Here is an 11,977-nt window from a genome sequence, read left to right on the forward strand (position 1 = left end):
CTGCTTTTCCTTCACTCTGCGGTCCATCTCATCCCAAACCCTCTCAATTGGGTTGAGGTCAGGTGATTGTGGCCTTCTGATGCAGCACCATCACTCTCCTTCTTGGTCCTTACACAGCCTGGAGGTGTGTTTTGGGTCATTGTCCTGTTGAAAAACAAATGATAGTCCCACTAAGCGCAAACCCATGGGATGGCGTATCGCTGCAGAATGCTGGTTAGGTGTGCCTTGAATTGTAAGTAAATCACAGTGTCACCAGCAAAGCACCCCCACACCATCACACCTCCTCCTCCATGCTTCACGGTGGGAACCACACATGCGTAGATCATCCGTTCACCAACAGTGGTTGGAACTAAAAATCTCAAATTTGTGCTTATCAGACCAAACGACAGAGTTCCACCGGTCTAATGTCCATTTCTTGTGTTTCTTGGCCCAAGCAAGTCTCTTATTCTTATTGGTGTCCTTTAGTGGTGGTTTCTTTACAGCAATTTCATTCACGCAGTCTCCTCTGAACAGTTGATGTTGAGATGTGTCTCTGTGAAGCATTTATTTGGGCTGCAATCTGAGGTGCAGGTAACTCTAATGAACTTATTCTCTGCAGCAGAGGTAACTCTGGGTCTTCCTTTCCTGTGCGGTCCTCATGAGAGCCAGTTTCATCATAGCACTTGGTGGTTTTTGCGACTGCACTTGAAGATACTTTCAAAGTTCTTGAAATATTCCGTATTTACTGGCCTTCATGTCTTAAAGTAATGATGGACTGTCATTTATTTTTTCCTTATTTGAGCTGTTCTTGCCATAATATAGAAAAATCTCAAATCTCAAAATAATTTTGATTTGATTGTTTGCTACATGATGCCATATGTGTTATTTTATTGTTTTTATGTCTTCACTATTATTCTACGATGTAGAAAATGGTAAAAATAAAGAAGATCCTTGAATGACTGGTACTGTATTTACAAAAGTATGTGGACACCCCTTCAAATTAGTGGATTTGGCTATTTCTGCCACACCCGTTGCTGACAGGTGTATAAAATCGTACACACAGCCATGCAATCATTGGCAGTAGAATGGCCTTACTGAAGAGCTTAGTGACTTTCAACATGGCACCATACTAGGATGCCACCTTTCCAACAATTCATTTCATAAAATTTCTGCCCTGCTTGAGTTGCCCTGGCAACTGTAGGTGCCGTTATTGTGAATTGGAAACGTCTAGGAGCAGCAAAGGATAAGCTGTGAAGTGGCAGGCCACAGAAGCTCACAGAACTGGACCGTCAAGTGCTGAAGCATGTAGCGCGTAAAAATCATCTGTCCTTGGTTGCAATACTCACTACTGAGTTCCAAATTTCCTCTGGAAGCAACAAGAGCTGTTCCCTAGGAGCTTCCTGAAATGGGTTTCCATAGCCGAGCAGCCGCACACAAGCTTAAGATCACCATGCGCAATGCCAAGCATCGGCTGGTTTGGTATAAAGCTCGTCACCATTGGACTCACGCTTCACCATCTGGTAGTCCAACGGACAAATGGCAAAATGTATAGAATTGCAGGAAATAAGCTTTACAGACTAACAAATGTGTTACAAGTTGACTTCCCAAGTCATTGTAAAGTCTTAATACCATACCAATGATAATCTGAGGAGAAAGTCTACCTAACACATGTAGAGAAGGGGTTCCCAAACTTTTTCACTCAGGCCCCCCTTCCAGCATTGGGGAACATCTCGCGGCCACCCATGTCTATTTCTATGGGCACAAGCACTGTTCATGACACAAACTGTTCACACCCCTCTTGTTGGAGAGAAAATTGTCCAGGTTTAAAGCTTAAGGGTGGCAGGTAGTCTAGCGATTAAGCGCTTTGGGCCTTTAACCGAAAGGTCATTGGTTCAAATCCTTGAGCTGACTTGGTGAAAAACCTGTCGATGAGCAAGGCACTTAACCCTAGTCATTCTGCATAAGAGTGTCTGCTAAATGACTGAAATGTACATGTAGTCCCAACGAATCAAACACATTAGCCTATTTTCTGACTCTCAAAGTCTCATATATTTTGTTTAATCTTCAAATGCACATTTTAAAGCTGTGACGTAATAACATTGGCAGCGTCAGAGGGGTTGGGTTAAATGTGGAAGACACATTTCAGTTGAAATGCATTCAGTTGTACAACTGACTAGGTATCCCCCCTTTCCATTTGAAATTTGATTAAATCCATCCCCTTGTTTTCCATCCCCTTGTTTTCCAGGCAGGGGAGCCTAGTGGTTAGAGCGTTGGACTAGTGACCGGAAGGTTGCAAGTTCAAACCCCCGAGCTGACAAGGTACAAATCTGTTGTTCTGCCCCTGAACAGGCAGTTAACCCACTGTTCCTAGGCCATCATTGAAAATAAGAATTTGTTCTTAACTGACTTGCCTGGTTAAATAAAGGTAAAATTAAAACATTAAAAAAATAAAAATTACACCAACTAAAGCCTCCTGTCCTTTGCGTTGGCACCTGACCTGCTCCAAGCTGTCAGCCGCTTAAAGATATTGGAGGAATGGGAACGCTACGGTTATATATGGGACAGATACTTCTGACAGGTTGCCACAGTTAAAGTCTGGAGATGTGAGTAATGAAAGTCGTCCATTACCTATTCCACTATGTCACCGGTGCCACCAAGGGCCAATACTTATATTCCCTACTTTGTGAAATTAGTATGGAAAATGCCTTCTCAGCAGTTTTCACTTTGCAAAATAAATACTGTTGCGTGTATCAATCACTCTCTTGGCCAGAGCCTGCATTACAAGTAGGAACAAATCTTGCCATCTCCTCATTTTCCCCTGAAAAGGAGAAACTTATTCACAGAGGGACTCCCTTAGTCGCCAGGAGACACAGCAGTTGCACAGCCTTGTGGAGGCTCTTGTCTCTGGATCAACGATAACAGTTTCCATGGCTACCGCACCTTTTTCATTCTCATAGTACATTACAAATGGCTTTGCAGTGAGTGAGGAAAAAACAAGTGCTATATGCTGTATAGAAACAAGCTTTCTTTCATATTACATTGATCTGATGATGATTTGAATGTCTTTCAACGTTTCAGTAAGAATATTACCTCCCCGAGCGAGCTCCAGGGGCTGTTCCACTCAGACTTCCTGGATGTCCAACCTCAGATCAATAGTATTACCTTGCTTAGGAATGAATCATTTACACTGTTGGATACAGGTAAAGAGAACCATGGTTTTTGTGTGAACAAAGACACCTCGTCATTCCAGCTAAATTAATGGATGCGAATAACAGCAAATATGTTGAATGTAGAAAAGTACACATTTGTTTAGATGAGAAAATGGATGAATAACATTCGTCAAGTGGAGGTGTCTCAATAGGTGTCAGCCTTTTGCGTCATTTAAATCGTTTGATTGCAAGTTTTAATTGGTTGACTGTATCTGTTGACTGAAATGTTAGTTTGAAGTTCCTTGTAAAACATTGCAGAGCGAACCCAAGAATTTCAGTATAAAGCAATTGTACACGGGAGAGAGTGGGTTTTAACTTTTTAAGCACAGCTGTGCTGCGGTCGTAGATACGTTGCTAACGTAGATACGTTGCTAATGTTGCTGTGTGTGTGTGGGTGGGTGGGTGTATGCATGCTAGTGTACAAATAAAAAAATTCCACCATACAGTTGTGGATCCCAAATGGCCAGGTGTTTGATTCTGCGAAAGTCATTGACACTGTGTTAGCTCAGTGCTGTTATGACATCCAGGCACAGTGAAGACTTTCAGTTTTATGACTTAGTGGTGCTATATATATATATATATATTCCCTCCCTGTGATCCTGTTTCTATCGATCCAAAGTGTGTGTGTGTGTGAGAAGGACAGCTCACACCATGTGATTTGATTCCTCGCAGGTGGAGCTCCATTGTCCTTGACCTTGCAGAGTTGCGGATCTTTCCATTGGATTAGGAAGGGGTGTGTATCGCCTTGCAGTCAACCTTACCTTGGACCGCAAGGACTTTTGTGAACTTGTGGAGCTGTTCGTCTTGATGACGTTATTTTTGACATAGCCCTGGAACACAACAGAATCGACAGCGTATTCACTGTCCTGATACGCTCCATTCTACAACCCATAGAGCAATCCTAGTGCAGTATTCTGTTGCAATATACTATAGTCAATCACCTCTAGGTTGACCTTGTTTGATTTGGAACATGCTCACCCGTGTGGTCTAATTTACCCAAAATGATGTTGAATCTTTGTTAATATCTTCGTATTACCAGTGCCTTTTGGAAAGTATTCAGACCCCTTTCACTTTGTCCACATTTTGTTACGTTACAGCCTTATTCTAAAATGTATTAAATAAAACATTTCCTCAGCAATCTACACACAATACCCCATAATGACAAAGCGAAAACAGTTTTTTTTTTTTATGTTTTGCAAATTTATGTACAGTGTGTGTGTATATATATTAAAATATCTTATTTAGATAAGTATTCAGACTCTTTGCTATGAGACTCCAAATGGAGCTCAGGTGCATCCTGTTTCCATTGATGATCCTTGAGATGTTTCTACAACTTGACTGGAGTCCACCTGTGGTAAATTAAATTGATTGGACATGATTTGGAAAGGCACACACCTGTCTATATAAGGACCCACAGTTGACAGTCCATGTCAGAGCAAAAACCAAGCTATGAGGTCGAAGGAATTGTCCGTAGAGCTCAGAGACAGGATTGTGTCGAGGCACAAATCTGGGTAAGGGTACCAAAACATTTCTGCAGCATTGAAGGTCCCCAAGAACACAGTGGCCACCATCATTCTTAAATGGAATAAGTTTGGAACCACCAGAAGCCAATCCTCAGTAAAAGCCACATGACAGCCCGCTTGGAGTCGGCCAAAAGGCACCTAAAGACTCTCAGACCATGAGAAACAAGATTCTCTGGTCTGATGAAACCAAGATTGAACTCTTTGGCCTGAATGCCAAGTCTCACATCTGGAGGAAACCTGGCACCATTCCTAAGGTGAAACATGGTAGTGCAGCATGATGCTGTGGGGATGATTTTTCAGCGGCTGGGACTGGGAGACTAATTAGGATCGAGGGAAAGATGAACAGAGCAAAGTACAGAGAGATCCTTGATGAAAGCCTGTTTCAGAGCGCTCAGGACCTCAGACTGGGGTGAAGGTTCACCTTCCAACAAGTCAACGACCCTAAGCACACAGCCAAGACAAAACAGGAGTGGCTTCGGGACAAGTCTCTGAATGTCCTTGAGTGGCCCAGCCAGAGCACGGCCTTGAACCCGATCGAACATCTCTGGAGAGACCTGAAAATAGCTGTGCAGCAACGCTCCCCATCTGACCTGGCAGAGCTTATGAGGATCTGCAGAGAAGAATAGGAGCAAAAATTTCTCAAAAACTGTTTTTGTTTTGTCATTATGGGGTATTTTATGTGGAATGATGAGGGGGAAAAAAAAACAATTCAATCAATTTTGGAATAAGGCTGTAACGTAACAAAAATGCTGTGGGGAAATGTGAAGGGGTCTGAATACTTTCCGAATGCACCGTATACAGAGGAGACCAAAGTTGATCCATTAACTTGTACTGTATGAGCAGATGCAGAGCTGTTTTGGGGTTTTGACCATTCCCTTTTTTTAACTCAATGCATAATTAATCCCTCATCTTGGCCCTGGTGTGTGTGTGTGTGTGTGTGTGTGTGTGTGTGTGTGTGTGTGTGTGTGTGTGTGTGTGTGTGTGTGTGTGTGTGTGTGTGTGTGTGTGTGTGTGTGTGGTGACACCACACACACACACACACACACCAGGGCCTTAGCCCTGGAACACAACAGAATTAACAGCGTATTCACTGTCCTGATGTGTGTGTGCAAATGCGCGTGAGTACAATTAGCACACTTTAGCCAGTAGACCTCAGACTAGCGTGGGAGGTGGCAGGTTAGTGACATGTTATGGATCCCACCCAGTAATAAAAGCCACTGTTCCATTGCATTAGACTCAACTCTTTGGTCTCGAACAATGCCTTGACCACAGGGTTTTTCCTGCATAGGAAATTCTTGGGCCATACAGTAGAAAAGAACAAACAAACAAAATAACTACACAATTATTTTGGGGCAGAACGTTTGTAGAGAAGATAATGCACCAAAATAAAATCTGGACAGTCAGGTTTTCAGAAGAAGAAAAAAATCCCAAAATTGAGCAATTCAGGGTTCTTTTGGGCTGAGGTACCAGGCATTATACCCAATTTGCAGTGAGTCCTCCCCGGACCTTGGTGAAGGCTGAATTCAGCCCTGCAGCCCATTGCCACGACCACTTCCACTCCAACCATCTAAGCCCTGTTTTTGATTCAGAAAAAAACAACACCACTGTGTCATGGGGGTCAGGGGTCACCCTGATACCTCAGTGTACATCACAAGGGACACGGAGACTGCACAAAGTGACAGATAGGCAAGGTGCTCAGAAATGTGTGTCTGTATAAGGTTACTCTAAATGACGAGTCTTTTCTGTACACTGTATTTTCTATTTTTATGAACGTGTGTGTGTGTGTGTGTGTGTGTGTGTGTGTGTGTGTGTGCACCATTCTGCCCTGCCTGTCCATTGTGACCTGTCATCTGTGTTTTTGTTTGTACTGGACTGTCCCTCCCGTTGTGGGACAGACTGGTGCTGATTAGACTGGACTGTTGTTCCATTGTGTAACAGACTGGTGCTGATTAGACTGGACTGTCCATCCCCATTGTGGAACAGACTGGTGCTGATTAGACTGGACTGTTGTTCCATTGTGGAACAGACTGGTGCTGATTAGACTGGACTGTTGTTCCATTGTGGAACAGACTGGTGCTGATTAGACTGGACTGTCCATCCCCATTGTGGAACAGACTGGTGCTGATTAGAAGGGACTGTTGTTCCATTGTGGAACAGACTGGTGCTGATTAGACTGAACTGTTGTTCCATTGTGGAACAGACTGGTGCTGATTAGACTGGACTGTTGTTCCATTGTGGAACAGACTGGTGCTGATTAGAATGGACTGTTGTTCCATTGTGGAACAGACTGGTGCTGATTAGAATTGACTGTTGTTCCATTGTGGAACAGACTGGTGCTGATTAGAAGGGACTGTTGTTCCATTGTGGAACAGACTGGTGCTGATTAGACTGGACTGTTGTTCCATTGTGGAACAGACTGGTGCTGATTAGAATGGACTGTTGTTCCATTGTGGAACAGACTGGTGCTGATTAGAAGGGACTGTTGTTCCATTGTGGAACAGACTGGTGCTGATTAGACTGGACTGTTGTTCCATTGTGGAACAGACTGGTGCTGATTAGACTGGACTGTTGTTCCATTGTGGAACAGACTGGTGCTGATTAGAATGGACTGTTGTTCCATTGTGGAACAGACTGGTGCTGATTAGACTGGACTGTTGTTCCATTGTGGAACAGACTGGTGCTGATTAGACTGGACTGTTGTTCCATTGTGGAACAGACTGGTGCTGATTAGAATGGACTGTTGTTCCATTGTGGAACAGACTGGTGCTGATTAGAATGGACTGTTGTTCCATTGTGGAACAGACTGGTGCTGATTAGACTGGACTGAATAATACACTTCCTGTGTGGTTGTAGACGCTGATATCCTTCTAACGGCCGTGCTCAGCCCTCTATCGCTCAGTGACAACAGTAATAAATGTTCAGTCTCTCAGTCGCATTGTTGTGCACCTGTGAATGCGTTAGTAAGTCAATGTTGAGGTAAGCTTAGCAGTGACTTGGGCCTAAAGGACTGATGTCTCTGGAGTGCAATATTCTCTATTTTTTTCCCTCCATTTATTATCTGTCAGAACGTTGCCTCCATAAAAACTGAATAGGAATTGTATGCTAATCAGAAGCCTTAATAATGACTGAGTGGCTGTAAATCACATTTCTTCGGCTAACCATTGTTATCTACCAGGTTATGTCGTTTATCTGCGGCTTTCCAGTGATTTCATCTCAACACATTGGCAATGATATGACACGGCTACAATACAGAGGGTACATAATATACTTATTCAGATCAACGTCATATTAGATTGATTCAAATTTGATAAACAATGTATTCGGAAACTATTCAGACCCCTCCACTTTTTATACATTTTGTTGTGTTACAGGCTTATTCTAAAATATATTTTTTTAAAGTACCTCAATCTACACAAAATATACTCCATAATAACAAAGCAAAAACAGGTTTTTAGAGATTTTTGGAAATTATTATGATTTTTTTTAAATACAGAAATATCACATTTATATAGGTATTCAGACCCTTTACTCAGTACTTTGTTGAAGCACCTTTGGCAGCGAATACAGCTTTGAGTCTTCTTAGGTATGACGCTACAAGCTTGGAACACCTGTATTTGGGGAATTTCTCCCATTGTTCTCTGCAGATCCTCTCAAGCTCTGTCATCGGGGTGACAGGGTAGCCTAGTGGTTAGAGCGTTGGACTAGTAACCAAAATCCCTGAGGTGACAAGGTACAAATCTGTCGTTCTGCCCCTGAACAGGCAGTTAACCCACTGTTCCTAGGCCGTCATTGAAAATAATAATTTGTTCTTAACTGATTTGCCTAGTTAAATAAATTAAAAAAATAAATATATAAAAATAAAAATGTTGGATGGGGAGCGTCGCTGCACCACCATTTTCAGGTCTCTCCAGAGATGTTTGATCGGGTTAAAATCCAGGCTCTGGCTGGGCCACTCAACATTAATAGACTTGCCCCGAAGCCACTCCTGCTTTGTCTTGACTGTGTTTTTGAGGGCCGTTGTCCTGGTGAACCTTCTCCCCAGTCAAGTCAAATCAAATCAAATTGTATTTGTCACATGCGCCGAATACAACCTTACAGTGTAATGCTTAATTACAAGCCCTTAACCAACAATGCAGTTTTAAGAAAATAAGTGTCAAAGTATTTACTAAAAAAAACTGAAGGAAACATTTTTTGAAATAGAATAAAATAGAAAAATAACAAATAATTCACCTCTACAGGAACAGTGTCGTCCCCCTGTTGGACTGTTGGGCAAACGTAGGCTAATGTGATTAGCATGAGGTATTAAGAAACACAAAAAATTCCCAGGACATAGACATATCTGATATGGGCAGAAAGCTTAAATTTGTGTTAATCTAACTGCACTGTCCATTGTACAGTAGCTATTACAGTGAAATAATACCACACTACTGTTTGAGAAGAGTGCACAATTATGAACTTAAATGTTTGAATAAACCAATTAGGCACATTTTGAAAGTATTGATACAACATTTTGAACAAATATGCAATGGTTCATTGGATCAGTCTAAAACATTGCACACACACTGCTGCCATCTAGTGGCCAACTTCTAAATTGTGCCTGGGCTGGAATAATACATTATTGCCTTTTTAGGCTAGAATTGAAAAAGGGTCGGATCCTTCAGAGGTTTTAATTGTATTGTTGCTCTTTAACTGTAGCGAGGCTATATACAGGGGTTACCGGTACAGAGTCAATGTGCGAGGGCACAGGTTAGTCTAGGTAATTGAGGTCAAATGTACATGAAGGTAGAGGTAAAGTGACTATGCTTATGTAACCGATGTGAAATGGCTAGCTAGCGGGATGCACGCTAATTGCGTTTCAATCGGTAATGTCACTCGCTCTGAGACCTTGAAGTAGTTGTTCCCCTTGCTCTGCAAAGGCCGTGGCTTTTGTGGAGCGATTGGTAACGATGCTTCGTGGGTGTCAGTTGTTGATGTGTGCAGAGGGTCCCTGGTTCGAGGCGAGGAGAGGGACGGAAGCCATACGGTTACACTTAGATAATAAATAGAGAGTAGCAGCAGCATAAAAATGGTGGTGGGGCGGCAATGCAAATAGTCTGAGAAGCCATTTGATTAGCTGTTCAGGAGTTATGGCTTGGGGTTAAAAGTTGTTAAGAAGCCTTTTGGACCTTGAATTGGCGCTCCGGTATCGCTTGCCGTGCGGTAGCACAGAGGACTGTCCATGACTAGGGTGGCTGGAGTCTTTGGCTGGAGTCATTTTTAAGGCCTTCCTCTGACACCGCCTGGTATAGAGGTCCTATATGGCAGGAAGCTTGGCCCCAGTGATGTACTGGGCTGTACAAACTCCCCAGACCTTAATCCCATTGGGAACTTGTGGTCAATCCTCAAGAGGTGGATGGACAAACAAAAACCCACAAATTCTGACAAACTCCAAGCATTGATTATGCAAGAATGGGCTGCCATCAGTCAGGATGTGGCCCAGAAGGTAATTGACAACATGCCAGGGTGGATTGCAGAGGTCTTGAAAAAGACGGGTTAACACTGCAAATATTGACTCTTTGCATCAACTTCATGTAATTGTCAAAAAAAGCTTTTGACACTTATGACATTTTTGTAATTATACTTCATTATTCCATAGTAACATCTGACAAAAATATCTAGACACTGAAGCAGCAAACCTTGTGGAAATTAATATTTGTGTCATTTTCAAAGTGTTTGGCCACTACTGTACTGCGCCCGGCCCACCACATGAGTCACTAGTGCGCAATGGGACAAGGACATCTCTGCCGGCCAAACCTCCCCTAACCTGGATGACGCTGAGCCAATTGTGCGCCGTCCCATGGGTCTCCCAGCCGCAGCCGGCTGCATCAGAGCCTTGCCTCAAACCCAGAATCTCTAGTGGTACAGCTACTCAGGACCTGAAGCAAGGACCACTGCAGAGAGACATCAGGGATTGTAACATACATTTCACGGAAACATGGCTCTCTCAGGATATACTGTCTGAGTCCATACAGCCAGTTGGGTTCTCAGTTCATCGCGCAGACAGGAATAAATATCTCTCTGGTAAGAAGAAGATCGGGGGTGTATGTTTCATGATTAACTACTCATGGTGTGATTGTGATAATATACAGGAACTCAAGTCCTTTTGTTCACCCGACCTAGAATACCTCACAATCACATGCCGACCATATTACCTCCAAAGAGAATTCTCTTCGGTTATAGTCACATTCCCCCTCAAGCCGATACCATGACAGCCCTCAAAGAACTTCACTGGACTTTATGCATACTGGAAACCACATATCTTGAGGCCGCAGTTATTGTAGCTGGCGATTTTAACAAAGCAAATTTGAGGGAAATCGCTACCAAAGATCTATCAACCTTTTGACTGCAGTACTCGTGCTGCTAAAACACTAGACCACTGCTACTCCAACTTCTGGAATGCCTACAAGACCCTCTCCTGCCCTCCCTTCGACAAATCTGATCACAAACAATATCCAGAAACTCAAACAGAAAGTTAAGGACTAAGAACTATTCAACGCTGGTCTGACCAATCAGAATCCATGCTTCAAGATTGTTTTGATCACGCGGACTGGGATATGATCCGGGTAGCCTCCGAGAATAACATTGACGAATATACTGATACGGTGACTGAGTTTATCAGGAAGTGTATAGGAGATGTTGTGCCCACAGTGACTAAAACCTACCCTAACCAGAAACTGTGGATAGATGGCAACATTTGCATAAAACTGAAAGAGCGAACCACCGTATTTAACCCTGGTAAGGTTACTAGGAATATGTTTGAATACAAACCGTGTAGTTATTCCCTCTGTAAGGCAATCAAACAGGTAAAATGTCAGTATAGAGACAAAGTGGAGTCACAATTCAACGCCTCAGACACGAGACGTATGTGGCAGGTTCTACAGACAATTACGGACTACAAAAGGAAAACCAGTCACGTCGCGGACACCGACATCTTGCTTCCGGACAAGCTAAACACTTTCTTTGTCGGCTTTGAGGACAACACAGTGCCACCGACAAGGCCTGCTACCAGGGACTGTGGGCTCTCCTTCTCCGTAGGCGATGGTAGTAAGACATTTAAGCGTGTTAACCCTTCGCAATGCTGCCAGCCCAGATGGCAAATCTAGTCGTGTCCTCAGAGCATGCACAGACCAGCTGGCTGGTGTGTTTACAGATATATTCAATCTCTCCCAGTCTGCTGTCCCCACTTGCTTCAAGATGTCCACCATTGTTCCTGTACCCAAGAAAGCA

The sequence above is a fragment of the Oncorhynchus masou genome, chromosome 6 (genome assembly GCF_036934945.1).
Source record: "Oncorhynchus masou masou isolate Uvic2021 chromosome 6, UVic_Omas_1.1, whole genome shotgun sequence".
Taxonomy (NCBI): Eukaryota; Metazoa; Chordata; class Actinopteri; order Salmoniformes; family Salmonidae; genus Oncorhynchus; species Oncorhynchus masou.